The sequence below is a fragment of the Colius striatus genome, chromosome 1, assembly GCF_028858725.1.
Source record: "Colius striatus isolate bColStr4 chromosome 1, bColStr4.1.hap1, whole genome shotgun sequence".
In the NCBI taxonomy this organism is placed as follows: domain Eukaryota; kingdom Metazoa; phylum Chordata; class Aves; order Coliiformes; family Coliidae; genus Colius; species Colius striatus.
In genome coordinates, this window is record NC_084759.1 from 31,807,752 (window position 1) to 31,821,016 (window position 13,265).

At 43.9% G+C, this 13,265-nt stretch overlaps 1 long non-coding RNA gene across 1 annotated transcript; it reads right to left on the reverse strand.

Annotated features, from left to right (window-relative positions):
- Nucleotides 1-132: 132 nt before the first annotated feature.
- LOC133625315 (uncharacterized) lies at nt 133-7,816 on the reverse strand. The gene is made up of 3 exons (XR_009818632.1): nt 7,642-7,816; nt 1,938-2,016; nt 133-366 (listed from the first exon to the last, which is right to left on the reverse strand). It is a non-coding gene; the product is annotated as an uncharacterized LOC133625315 (long non-coding RNA).
- Nucleotides 7,817-13,265: the final 5,449 nt, after the last annotated feature.

Here is a 13,265-nt window from a genome sequence, read left to right on the forward strand (position 1 = left end):
GTAGAATTTGTTTTGTTACAGTTAAGTGGCAACTGCACCCTACACTTTCTAGATTACTTGAGTGGGGAAACTTTCTCCCCTCAGATTTATGTGCAGTACAATACTGTTATCTTTATCATTAAAACCTGTGTTATTTAAGGGAAAGCCTAAGGTAAGCCCCATTTTAAACCTTTTGTTTGATTATCCTTGTAAATTGTATTTCACGTCATGCTATTTAAGGTACCTTTCTGTTGAGTTTGGTTTTATTCTTTGTTTCAGGAGATGTCTGTTGTGCTTCAGTTCACGTTTCACAGGCCCACAGGGTATGACCATGGCCAGGGCCTGGCCTGGCTGGGAGGGCAGCTAGGAGAGGGGGGATGCAAAATCCTGGTAGATTTTGAAAGAAAGGAAGAAAAATGAGTGAAACTTTTCTGTTTCCTTTCAGTTCAGAAGGAAGGGGTTTGGGTTTTGCTTTTAATGACACTTCATTGCAGAGCATATTGGAACCAATAACATCTCTATAAATTGGAACTATTCAGGGCAGAATTTTCCCCGGGCTGTGGATCTCTCACTCTCTTTCAGGCCCATCGCTTCCCCAGGGAAATGAAAGCAGCAGCTGTGCTTTTGCCTGTCTCACAAGGACTGGCACTGTTATTTCACTGCTCAGAAATTCAGCAAATGCTTGCAGAGCTTCTTAACATGCATTTCACTTTAATTAGTAAAATGCTGAAGAGTAATGTGGCTTTGTGTAGCTAACAGCAGCACCAGTGACTGCTCTCATTGCCATGCATGCACCGCTGTTGTGTGTCATTCGTTCCCTCTGGAAGCCTGTTAAGGTATTTTTCATCTCTTCCCACAGTTATGAAGGCACTTTGTCACTCCTCAGTTTTTATGAAAAGGCACTGTTTCGGTGAATGAATGGAGCTGCCAGTCGGAACGAGTCCTGACCTCTCACTAATACTTTAATAGCATTAGTCACATCAGCAGTAGTGACTTTAACTACCTCTTACAATGCTGATTTGGGTCTAATTCTGTTTATATCTGTAGCTAGTCAGTGAGTACACAGTCATTTAAGATTATTATTAAGAAAATAACTGGAGCATCTTTCTTATGAGGAAAGGCTGCAGGATCTGGGACTGTTCAGCCTGCAGAGGAGGAGACTGAGGGAGGACCTCATTAATACTTAACAGAATTGCAGAATGGTAGGGATTGGAAGAGACCTCTCAAGATCTAGTCCAATCCCCACTGCTGAAGCAGGTCCACCTAGATCAGGTCTCACAGGAATGTGTCCAGGCAGGTTTTGAAAACCTCTAGAGAAGGAGACTCCACACCCTCCCTGGGCAGTCTGTGCCAAGGCTCCCTCACCTGAACAGGAAAGACGTTTTTCCTTAAGTGGAACTTTTTGTGTTCCAGCTTTTGTCCATTACCCCTTATCTCTAGCCACTACAGAAAAAGGTGTCGCCCCATCCTGTTGACATACACCTTTCAAATACCTGTAAGTATTAATGAGGTCCCCCCTCAATCTCCTCTTATACTTGTAAATACTTTGAAGTATTTGAAAGGTGTACGTCAAAAGGATGGGGCAGCACTTTTTCCTGTAGTAAGCAGTGGTGGGACACTGAAAAAAACAAGCAAGTGTGCTTTGTTGGCTATTGTACATTATCACGTCTATTAACATTCCTATGAGAATTAGAATGGAGAAGATATTTATTGAATCCAGAAGAGTGGTTTGAAAATGTATTTGTTATAGAGAACCTCTAGATTAGAAAAAGTTCAGCTTGTATTTTAAGTGCTCTTTTTGAGGAAGAGTTTCAGCATTCTTCAGGATGAAGGTGAGGACGGCGTTACAAAACTTGAATCACTTTTTCATGACTATCTGTTCCCTAACTTTTAACAAAATGCAAAGCATATGAAGAGCTACTTTAGAAAACCAAACAGATATCCTTAACATTACTCACAGCATCATTAGTCTGAACATCTGGCATGATTGCATGCAGAAAAATTCTGCGTCCTCCACGCTACACCCATAGCCTGATCCTGTTCAAGGAGAAACAGATTGCAGTAAGTGTACTGCTGGTTGGAAATGTAAAAGCATCTCAGATTTTGACCACGTCTTAGAAGATCTACCAGGCATGGCCACAGCAATAAAATTATCCCTAATAAAAACCACATCCTCAAGCCAGGAGAGGCTCAGCAGAGGAGGCACGTTGAGCTCACAGACTCGCTGCAAGGCCAATGCAACACAAACCCATCCTCACACAGGGCAAGTAGGCTCAGAGACACATCTCTGCTTCTAAAGGCCACACCTTGTCACAGCCATTGTGGTCACGTTGGCTTCAGCCCTCCAACGCCGTGCTTTAGCATACTCATTAGGAACAGGCAGAAAATAAACTCCTTCCCTACCCCAGGCATGCATTCAGGGTGAATTGAAGCTGGTTAACGTTGTCAAACAGTGGCACAGGGGCTGCTCTGAAACATGTATATTCCCTGAATGCTAATTCCATGAGCTTATTTCCTTTTTAAATGCACACAAGTAAGTTCCTTCTAGCACAAGCCAACATTTTGAAACCCCTGGAACCTCTTACTGAAAATGGAAACATTCACTGAGCACCTGTGATCTAAATACATCTCACAAATATGAACAAAAAGAAGTCCTTTTTATACCAGGACTTGATGCAAAATGCATTCTTAACAACAGCCTTTTGAGTTCAAATCATTCAATGTGTATTTTATATTAACGTCTCTGGACGGGCTCTCTGAGAAATGTGACAGCATTGCTTACAGACAGTGGTTTGGACAAAGTCCAAGGACAACATTACTTGGTTAGGAAAACGTGTTGTATGGATGAGTGATAAGAGGAATGGTGTCCCAGATATTCTTGCTGTCATCATGATGAAATCATGCTCCATGCCATTTGTACCTCAACATCTGCATTTCAGCTTGGACTAGTTTGACATCTGTAGGGTCACCTACTATAGTTTCCAAATTGACAATTATAAATAAGTTTGAGTAACAGCTTTAATATTGCCTCATTCTCTGCTCCTGCTCAAGCAGTTCAGAGAAGGGTAGTGGAGGGACAGATTTAGCAGGGGCAAGGATACTGAGATGTCTCTGCTGGCCCATACAGCTCATGATCGTTCATCCAAGCCACTGACCCCACCAGCTGCTCTCCTCCTGCCCCTTCCTTCCACCTAGCTGAGGTTCTGTCAGCCCAGGACTCTGACAGCCTAATGTACTGCTTCTGGCTCATGGCAAAGACCAAAATTGTTCATGAAAATCCTGCAAGCTCTGCACTCAGCAGCAGAAAGTGCAGTGAAAGTTTGATGCACCAAAACAATCCTTGTTTTTTTTTCTGTTCCCCATCTGAATTATCTGAAATTAGTCTGGAGGTCGCTCCTACTTCCTGCTGTCCCCAACCCCCTTGGTGTTCCTCACTGTATGGAGGGTGAACATGGAACACTGAAACTCCATGTCCTCTTTCCCTGCAGTCACAGTGAAAGGACTGAGTAGCTCCCTGCATCCCTTTAGTAAAAGTCACAGAATTATAGAATCATTTTGGTTGGAAGAGACCTTTAAGATCCTCGAGTCCAACCGTTTCCATCAGCAATCAATAATAGAGTATCAATCAGTGGTATGGCAGCAGCCAACAAAAGCAGCCATCAATCATATAGCAACAGCCAATCTTTTAGTAGTAATCAACAGAACAGCACTCCAAGCAGGTGTCTGCTATTGCAGATTACTGCAAACTTATCATTAGGTAGGGAACTTACAAAATAGCAGCAGATACACTGATAATAAACTACCTATATGGAGCTATAATGCTGGTACAAAGTGACTTAGATTTCAGAAAGGGCCAAAGCATCCCAGAGGGAAGAACCAATGTCATATAATGTGCCCCAAACCAGCAAAATCATAGAAGAGATACATCTGCTATAGTCCTCCTCAGTCCCTCAGCTTCCTGACATGACCCACTTCTGATGAGGCATGGTTCCAAGAGAGCAAGACCTTACATTCATCAATGTATAAGACCCTGGCTTAATGACTGTGTTTATGTTTAGCACAGACTTAATGGTACAAATGCTGGGCATACAGGCAGCCAAAGCGTGCCTGAGGTGAGGTGGCACGGCAAACTAGCTGTAAACTGACACCTGAGAGCAGCAATCATTAGGAAGAGCAAACAGAGAAAGAGGCCCCTGCCTTGTGGTTCATGCTTGCTGGAGACCAGGCCAACCCAGTGCATGATGGGGTAGAGCACCGCAGCCTCTCTCCGAGGCATCATCTCTGGTGTTATCATCTCATTTGAAGAACACAGATATCATTTTCAGCTCCTGCTAATGTAGGTTCTGACAGGGAGAAATGCCAGTTTGCTGTGATTTCCTAAATTAGCTGCAAAGGTCAGAGCTGAGTGCTGGACAGGCACAGGTTGATGGGGCAGTGAAGTTGGGGCAGTCACTGAAAGCGCCATGGAGGTTTAAGTCACCAATTCTCCCTTATTCTGACATTTTAAAGTCACTTCATTCTGCTGTTTAGCTCAAGAAAGTCTCCATGCCCATGAAACAGCAGGTTTCCCTCTTTGTGGTGGTGCATTTGAGAACTCAAAGCTCTCCTCTTCCATAATGCTAGCTCAGAATAAAAATCTCATAACTCTGCTGAATCACTTCTCTCTCCTGCAGGTAGTCCCAGTAGGCCAAGGAGCTACCGTAGGGTCTGGCCTTTTGCATGCAGGATAGTTTGGAAGCAGAAGATCTTAAAATACACAGGATCTGGATAAACATAGCTCAAGACCCAATGCCACTATACAAAGGAGACAAGCTGTGACCTGCAGCATGCATACCTAAGCATTGTCTGCCATTAATGCTGCCTGTGCACTGGACGCTGAGTAGTATAAATTCTCTTATTCGGGTTTTTAGCATGTGATATTATAGCTCCAAACTCTTAAGTTTTATAATGCAACACAGTATCCTTCCTCCTCTACTTTTTAATTCATCAACTGTGAATTTTTATCAACATGCAAAAGGAAGAGATGAATTATTTAGTTAGAGAAAAGCTTCACATTGCCAAAGGCCAAGTTATCATTTTAAACTAGTTTCTTATGTCACTAATCCAGTACTTGGAATTACAAAATATAAGCAGAACGTGTCTATAAATGCAGCTCAGTAACTTACAAAGCAGTTGAAAGATTCAGGTGCTTTAACTTGTTAAAAGCAGGCCAAAGCCTATTAGCCTTATGTTTTTTTAATCATCGTTTCTCTTCAGTACACCTTAATACACCGTGAAGGTGGCTCAGGATTGATAGGCAGATGGGCAGTTACTTTCTACCCAGGTTAAATCTCAGTCACCATTATGTGCAAGTCAAATGAGACTCCCCCTGTTACTTTATCATCTTCATCCAGATGTTCTGTCTAAGAGATTTTACAACTGATTTCCTAAAGCAAACCAGTAATGTACACCAAGGCTCTGCAGCAATTCAAAATCCTTATAACGAACTATCACGTGATCCTTTTGAGGTGTTATTTGCCTATTCCACACAGCACACCTGTGATAAAATCCGTTACAGAGATTGCAGTCAGCGTGTCATTTTCAGAAGCTTCCTACTTCTCTAGCACTCGTGTGCCCCCTCACTAATATGCCTCAGTAATGTGATTTGCATGGTGAGAAAAAAAAAGGAAGCAGATATTCTCCAAAAAGAACAGAAAGTCAAAAATATCCTTCCCTTCACCAGCACCACCAAAAAGAAGAGGGAAAGCAGGAGGAGAGAAATAATTTTGCTAAATTAAAGGAGAGCAGAAATAGATGTAAGAGGGCTGGACAGAAAAAGGCAGGGAATGATCTAATGCCAAGCTGAGGCAAACAAAAGCAAGTGGCCAAGAATAAGTGTGCCCAAGCACAGATTGGGACAGAAGAGACACTGAAAGAGCTCTTTTCCATCTCTGTTTAGTCCTCTCAAGTGGCAAGGAGAGTGGCTCTGAGTAGGTGTTGGACTATAAGACTTCATGTCTCCTCATCCCACCCAGCAGCTCTTCCCCGGCCATCCTCAGCCTTTGAGGCCAAGACTTTGTAGGGCAGCATCTCCCTGTGCTTTTAGCTGGAGCCTGCTCAACATGTACTCTAGAATCCAATCACACCTCTTCAGAGGGCTTAGACCATCCTGTCACCTCGCAGCCTGCAAAGCCCAGGCTAACTTGAGCTGATGGCAGACAGCAAAGCAAAAGGTCATGAAGCATTTTCCACTATCGTGGAGGAGTCTGAAAGCAGCATTATTGAACTCAGCTGCCTCCTCTTAACAAAAGGTACATTGTTTCTTTGGACGGTTCTTTTCAAGGAAAAGCATGTATGTGAACGTGGGAAACTCAGACTGGCAAGGCAGTGAATGTCAAAGCTTAGTCATTTCTCCTCAAAACAGGAATCCACTGCTTGATAGGTTTAAAAAAAATTAAAATCAGCCCCCTTTGAATTGTTCAAGTTTCACATTTCATCCAAAACTAATTGTCTTTTTCTTGGCCCTTAGATTTTTCTTAGCCTCAAGAGTTACGGAGGAACCTGGACCCACACTGTGAGGGATCAGTCTCCAGGCTGGAATCTCTACTCCCCTCCAGCAAGTGATACTCATTGCCACTGGCTTTCCACCTAGCTAACATGCTGAGCCACCCACATGCCTAACTGGTGATGTAGCCACTGACATCGTCCTCCACTGCTTTAGAGTATAGCTCACATCATATACTGTTTCTTTCCATTTCTTATCATCTTCTTCCTGAATAGGATCACTGCAAGTGGGGAGAATTCATTGCTTTTAACCTTGTTCTTTGGGATGTTGTCTTGTGGATGCTAATGAGCCATCTTTATCCACACCAGGAAGGATATACCAGTGTGCTTCCAAGCTCCTGTAAGGCATTTACTTGTTACAAGGAAGGATGAGGAAAAAAGAAACAAGCAGGGGGTTTCTCAGAAGGCATTAAAGTGTTATGGTCTGGTCAAGGCAGGAATTAAAATTCTTGCAACAAACCCATGATTAAGACAGTTTTAATTTAACAAGGGTTAGTGCATACGAGTATTTGAGTATTTGAACATCCCTTTGTAGTAACTGAAACTCCCAGTATCTTTCCAGCACGTGTTGTTTAACCCTGACATGCCCCCAGATGAAGCAAACTCTTCAAGTCAAAGACAGAAAAATAACCCATAGGTGTAGAATTATTTATTATTTACACATAGTTGGGGTTTGAACATGATTTGAACATCGGTTCAAGTGCTGTGGAGTTTGTGAAGATACAGTTGGTAGTGTGGTTAAACCTTCTTTTTCTAGAAAGCTAGTTACTTTATTACTATTTATTCGATCTCTTGGTGGTTACCATAAAGCATGCCAAGAGATTTGCATTGATCACATGCTTGTGAAGATAAGATAAAGCAAAGAGGTATCCTATGATTGCATTAACCCTTGCACAGCCAGATGTGCCGTTAGCTATGTGCCAGTTTTGGCACAACCAAATTGTAACAAGGTGCTTTAGGTAAGGTCCAGCTCTATCTTGCACGCCCATCTGAAGATGACTCTCCTCTTTAAGGCTGATGTGCTCTATTAATTTATGCTATGTGTAGTTCATGTATATTACAAGAAAAAGGAACAAGGAGAGAGCAATCAAAGGATTTTGAGAGGATATTCTGACTCACCCTGTGGGCATGGCAAATGTGTCAGATCCCATCACTCAGGGCCACCAGACAGAAAAGGACAGCAGGATGGCAGCTCCCTGGGTCAGATCTGAAAGGGTCAGCTCTAGACTCCAAAGTGCAAAAAAGTGGGAGGAACCTAAGGGCACAGACAATTAAGAAGATCAATGAGATGATTAATCCATCATCCAAGGCCCTGCTGTCTATTCAGCAGGGTGCCAGCACACACCAACCTGTCTCTGGGTCTGCCCAGACTTAGACCCCACAGTCAGTGGCTGATTCATCTTTATTGCGTTCCTCCATCTTTTTAGCACAACTCTGTTAGAAAACCCTTAAAATAAAAAAAATTCTCTCCAGATTCTCCAAATTCAAGGACAGAGTTTGGCATTAAAACCCCAGAAGTTACAATCTGCAAGCAGACACCTCATTGTGCTCTTGTGGTCACCAGCTGGGTTTTGTGAGTTTTGGCCCTGAAAAGAACAAGCTCCTTTGTCCAAATAACTGGAAGAATAGGGAATATATCAAAAATACCCAAAAGACTCCCTGGCTTGGAGGTAACTTCATCCTCCTCTGAGTGCAGACCACCAGCCTTTGGCTGCAAAGTGGGCAGACGGGCCAGGCCAAACGGGGAGCACCGGCACGGTACAGACCCTCCTGTGAGGCACCTCTTCCTGCCAGGAACTGGGCAAGCATTGAGGCAGGGGAGCCTGGTGGTGGGCACAGAGCAGCCCTTGCGCCCACTTCTCCCTGGCAAGTCGTCCACATCCATGTTTCTAGCATTTCCTAAGCCCTGTGAGTCTGGGAAATTCCAATCGCTAACCAATCTCTCATTATCTTAAAACCAAAAATCCTGTTAATGGCTTTACCTCATACCCTGCAGCTCTGGAAACCTGCCCAGCTCCTTCTTGAGTTACTTACTTCAGCTGATGATTTTGGCAGGTTTTTTCCCCCTAGACCTTGGCTACCGTTCCTTGGAGAAACTGTGCCTAACTCTTTTGTGTTGTGGTTGTCCATCCTCAGGCTTGGTTCCACAGGGCATTTATTCTTGCACTATTCATATAGACTGAAAACTGAGCAAGCAATTAAACAGTGCAATGCACAGAGGCTCGCAGGTACCTAAAACAAATTAACGACTTCACCATGTGTTCTTCAGTCAAGAAAATATTTCCATCCATACCCAAATAATAAAAACACTGACAGCCTTTAAACCTGCTTTCCATAGCCTAGTTTAACAACTTTTATTGCAGCCATTCTCCCATGATGAGGCTGAAAGGTGCAGCCCTCGCTCCTGCGACTCCTTTAATAGAGTTTAATGAAGGTCCCATTTACAAGCATCTCTTGTGCCATTATCTGGAGTGCAGTACACGAGACAAAAGGCTTCAGAGGCAGCACCTCACCCTTTATTGAAAACATTGTTAGAGTTTAGTCTGGGGGTTTTATGAAGGTCAGTAGATTTTAATGACCATTTTAATGACCTCGATTCCAACTCTGAAAGCTGAGCAGAGGCTACATGAAGCCAGGGCACAGCCATGGACAGCCACAGAGTGAAAGCAGCTCCAAGTTTCAAGCTGAGACATCATCCATCCAGGAAGGAGACAGGGGTTTAGGATGGGGGTCTCAATTCCTCAAAGATGTGCATTTGCACTAGGAAAAAAATCATAACAGGCTTTTACAGCTGTCTCATGTATTTGGGCTCAGTTCAACCATCTTTTATTAGGTGACATATTTGAGGGGTTGTGTCCAGCTGAAGTTGCCCATGACTTGCTCTTTCTGGCATTAGGGTATAACCATGGAGGGATTTCAGCCAGGCTCAGCACTAACTCTATCTGTATCTCTTGGGTTTTAGCTACATTTTGAGCCAAACTGCTCAAACTGGGCACTAAAATAGTGTGTTCAGGAAGAATGAACAACTTAGAGATGGGTGCCCCACTGCATCAGTTGCCACCATCCCAGTGTAGAAACCACTGACAATGGTGACTAGGACATTGAAGACCAAGCTGTATCTCCTAAGATAAAGAAATGAGATTTCTTTATCACTCCTGGGACAATACAAAAACATACTACTTACTTACATAATTTGCCCCTTCCAAACTTTACTTGCTGTCTTGTTCTTTACCCTACTGTGAGTCTCCTCAAAACCACAGAATGGTCAGGGTTGGAAGGGACTTCTAGAGATCATCCAGCCCAAACCCTGCTAAAGCAGGTTCACCTCCATCAGGTCACACGGGAACATGTCCAGGAGGGTTTGAAAACCTCCAGAGAAGGAGACTCCACACCCTCCCTGGGCAGCCTGTCAAAAGGCTTCCTTATCCTCACAGGAAAGAAATTTTCCCTTGTGTTTATGCGGAACTTTTTGTGTTCCAGCTTGTGCCCGTTACCCCTGACCTGTCACTGGACAGTACAGAAAAAAAGTGTCGCTTCATCCTCCACACAGGTCCCACAGCCTTTCCTTATACGAAAGATGCTCCAGTCCCCTGATCATCCTGGTGGCCCTGCGCTGGTCTCTCTCCAGAAGTTCTCTGACCCTCTTCTGTTGAGGAGCCCAGAACTGGACACAGGACTCCAGATGAGGTCTCACCAGGGCACAGTAGAGGGGGAGAAGAACCTCCCTCGAGGTCTTTGAAGACCATTACCCTTTTGAGACAGGTGGGTTGAAGGACTTGGATCTCTTTTGGCCCACGCTCACAGCCCAGTGCTATTTCCTCTCTGTCCCAAGTTTAACAGCACAAGCAAATCTGGGAGTCGTGCTCAAAATATGCCAGCTGCTGCATAATGAGGTATGAACAAAGAGAACCCGTGTTCCCAGGCCCGGCACCTCCCAGCAGAACAGCCTCCTCTTTGTGGCTTCAAAGACCCAGCGCTATTTATGGCACTTCAGTTTCTATTCTTCAGCAATTTCATGTTCATCAAGAAACAGCTTTCTAATTTTGTAATGCCACACAAAAAGTACAGACAGCATAGATTTGTCAGCTGCTCCTGCCTGTAAAAAATAGATAGAATCAATAATTTTACCAAGACTTCTTTCAATAGACCTTCCTTTCCTTTTCACCAACACAGATCTCTCTCTCATCTAAAAGCTTTTTCAGGTTCTACTTTTGCAGGTGCACAAGCACCTCACATCTGGCAAAGCACTTCCTGAGGGGGAATGGTCACGTTGGAGGAAAATGCACAGGGCAGGATTCGTAGAAGGTCACTTTACATTTCCAGACTTGGAAAATGGCCCCCTTGACAGCTGGGCTTGAGGTTTTTCAGATCAAGATCAGCAGAGCAGTTGCACTCTTGGCTTGTCCTAGCTCACCACAGTCCTGCTTACCGATACTTCTGGCCGTACTTGCTTTGCTGTGCACAGAGAGCACATTTAATTACACCTGCATGACGTACGGGCTCGTGCAACGTCATCTCTGACACTGCCAGTGGTGCAACACAAAAGATGGGAACTGACGTGTTTATGTCCCTTTGTGTAGGACAGATTCATTAGAAAACAAAGGTGTGGCTTGCTTTTATTTTGCTGAACATGTCTGGAGACTTTTGTGAGATAACAGTGCAGCTTCTGATCTAGGAATCTTGCAAGGGATGTTGGTTTGTGTTTATGGTGAATGCAAAAAGGGGCTAGATGTGATTTTCAGTAGAGACTCTTATAATCAGAATGGTTTGGGTTGGAAGGGATCTTAAAGGTCATCTAGTTCCATCCTCCCTGCCATGGGCAAGGACACCTTTCACTAGACTCCATCTAACCTACCCTTGAACACTTCCATAGATGAAGCATCCATAATCTTTCTGTGCAACCCATTCCAGTACTACCCTCACAGTAAAGAATTTCTTCCTAATGCCTAAAGTATTTGAGGCCAAAACTAGTGCCTTAGAGAATATTTGAGGGGGGGAAGGAAGGTGGGAATTGTCTCATCATGCTGTGAAAGACCTACAAAAGTAGCTGGGAATACCTGTATGAATCTCACTGCTCATCTATGTAGCTCACCATGCACCTATGGCAGTCTCACAACATCTGCCCGAGAGGCCTACTCTGAAATCAAAGCTTATTTGAAGTCCAGAATCACTCACTAACTCAGGCTCAGAGAAAATTGAGAACTTCCTACCTGATTTAACAGCACTTCAGAAATAAACCTAGCTAGCCTAGAGAGTGAAAATCTGCACGCTGACACAGACAGTGGCACATGGAGGCACCAGGCTACAGCCACCGTGCTTAACCCTGATCATAACTGAGGAAGTACTTGTGTCTTCCTGTGCTGAGCTCCAGCTTATTGACTTTGCAGCTCTCACTTTTTATTCAGAGGTCATGAAAGTCTGCTTGGTGATTAGGTGAAATTTCACCCCTGTTTTTAAACAAAGTTTCCAGCCCTTTAGGTTGCAGGGAAAGTTTTAAAAAGATGACATATTTCTGATGTCTTCTCTGAAATCTTTGAGACAGTTTGGAGTCTCACTAATGTGTTTTGAATACTTGCCATAGCTTTAGCTTCCTGAAATGGTCACGTCTAAAGCAGGTAGACAAAAACATAAATGACTGTTTGACCTAAGTGAAGGAGAGGCTCTGTCCTGAAAGAAAACATTTTGGCTAAGTATGTGTGTCCTCAGCAGTTTGCTGTATCTTACCAAATAACACTTCAGTGGTACCATGGGGAGCTATTCCCCTGGCGATTTTTTGAGCCACTTTGTCATTATTATATATGTTAATATCCTTTCAAAATTCTCTCCAGATTTCATATTATCCACCAGGATGTGTTTAGTACTGCTTAATCAGGCATGCCCTCAAATAATCCTACCTGCATGAGTCTCACTACTGGTGAAGACAAGACTTGGACCGTCGGTATCTAAGCGTTTCAGGAGTCTGGCAAAATCAGTACAGACTGGTTCCAGGTGAAGCATTTCACAGCTGAGCTGTTGAGAAGGTCTTGGGAGGTTTCTTTTCCCCCACTTTGTGATGCCTCAAAGTTCAAGGCAGTTGACAGAGGGAGGGCTGGAGAAGGTGCTGGAGCATTTCTGGCCTTCTCTTTACAAGTGGGGGAGAGAACCTTGAGGATGAATCTGCCAGCAGCCTCATATTTCCAAGGCCAGAGCATCATTTATATTGGATTCAGTGGACTTAAGCCAATATCACCTTTCACTAGAAATAATTTGGGATCTTGGTGCAAAAGAACATGCATCTGGTATCCAAGGTTAGCACGTTACTCAGGCAGGAGCAGGGCTCCTTGCAGACTTAGCATCAGAAGATAAAAATGAGAGGATACATTCAGTGTGAAAAGCTTTGCAAAGGCAGCAAGGTATGCCATCAATTAGCTTATCAGGCTATCCAGAAAGACACAATTAGTTGAGGTATAATTACATAGAAGTCATACAAGTGTGCAGGAACAGTGGTAGCAAAGGAAATTGCTGATGCAGATTACTTGTATGAGGTACACAATAGGTGGCCAGGCTCTCCATTAACAGAGACCCTTTCATGCTCACTGAAAGCAGAGAGCTCAGAGGGCCACACCATCCCTTGCCAGACTCCAGCCCCTCAAACAGGGAGGAGGAGCAGTAGCATGATGCTGCTACTTGGCCAGAGGGCAGGGATTAATAGCCACCCTCAGCCTGGGGCCAAGGACCACCAGGAATCCATTTTCCCACCACTC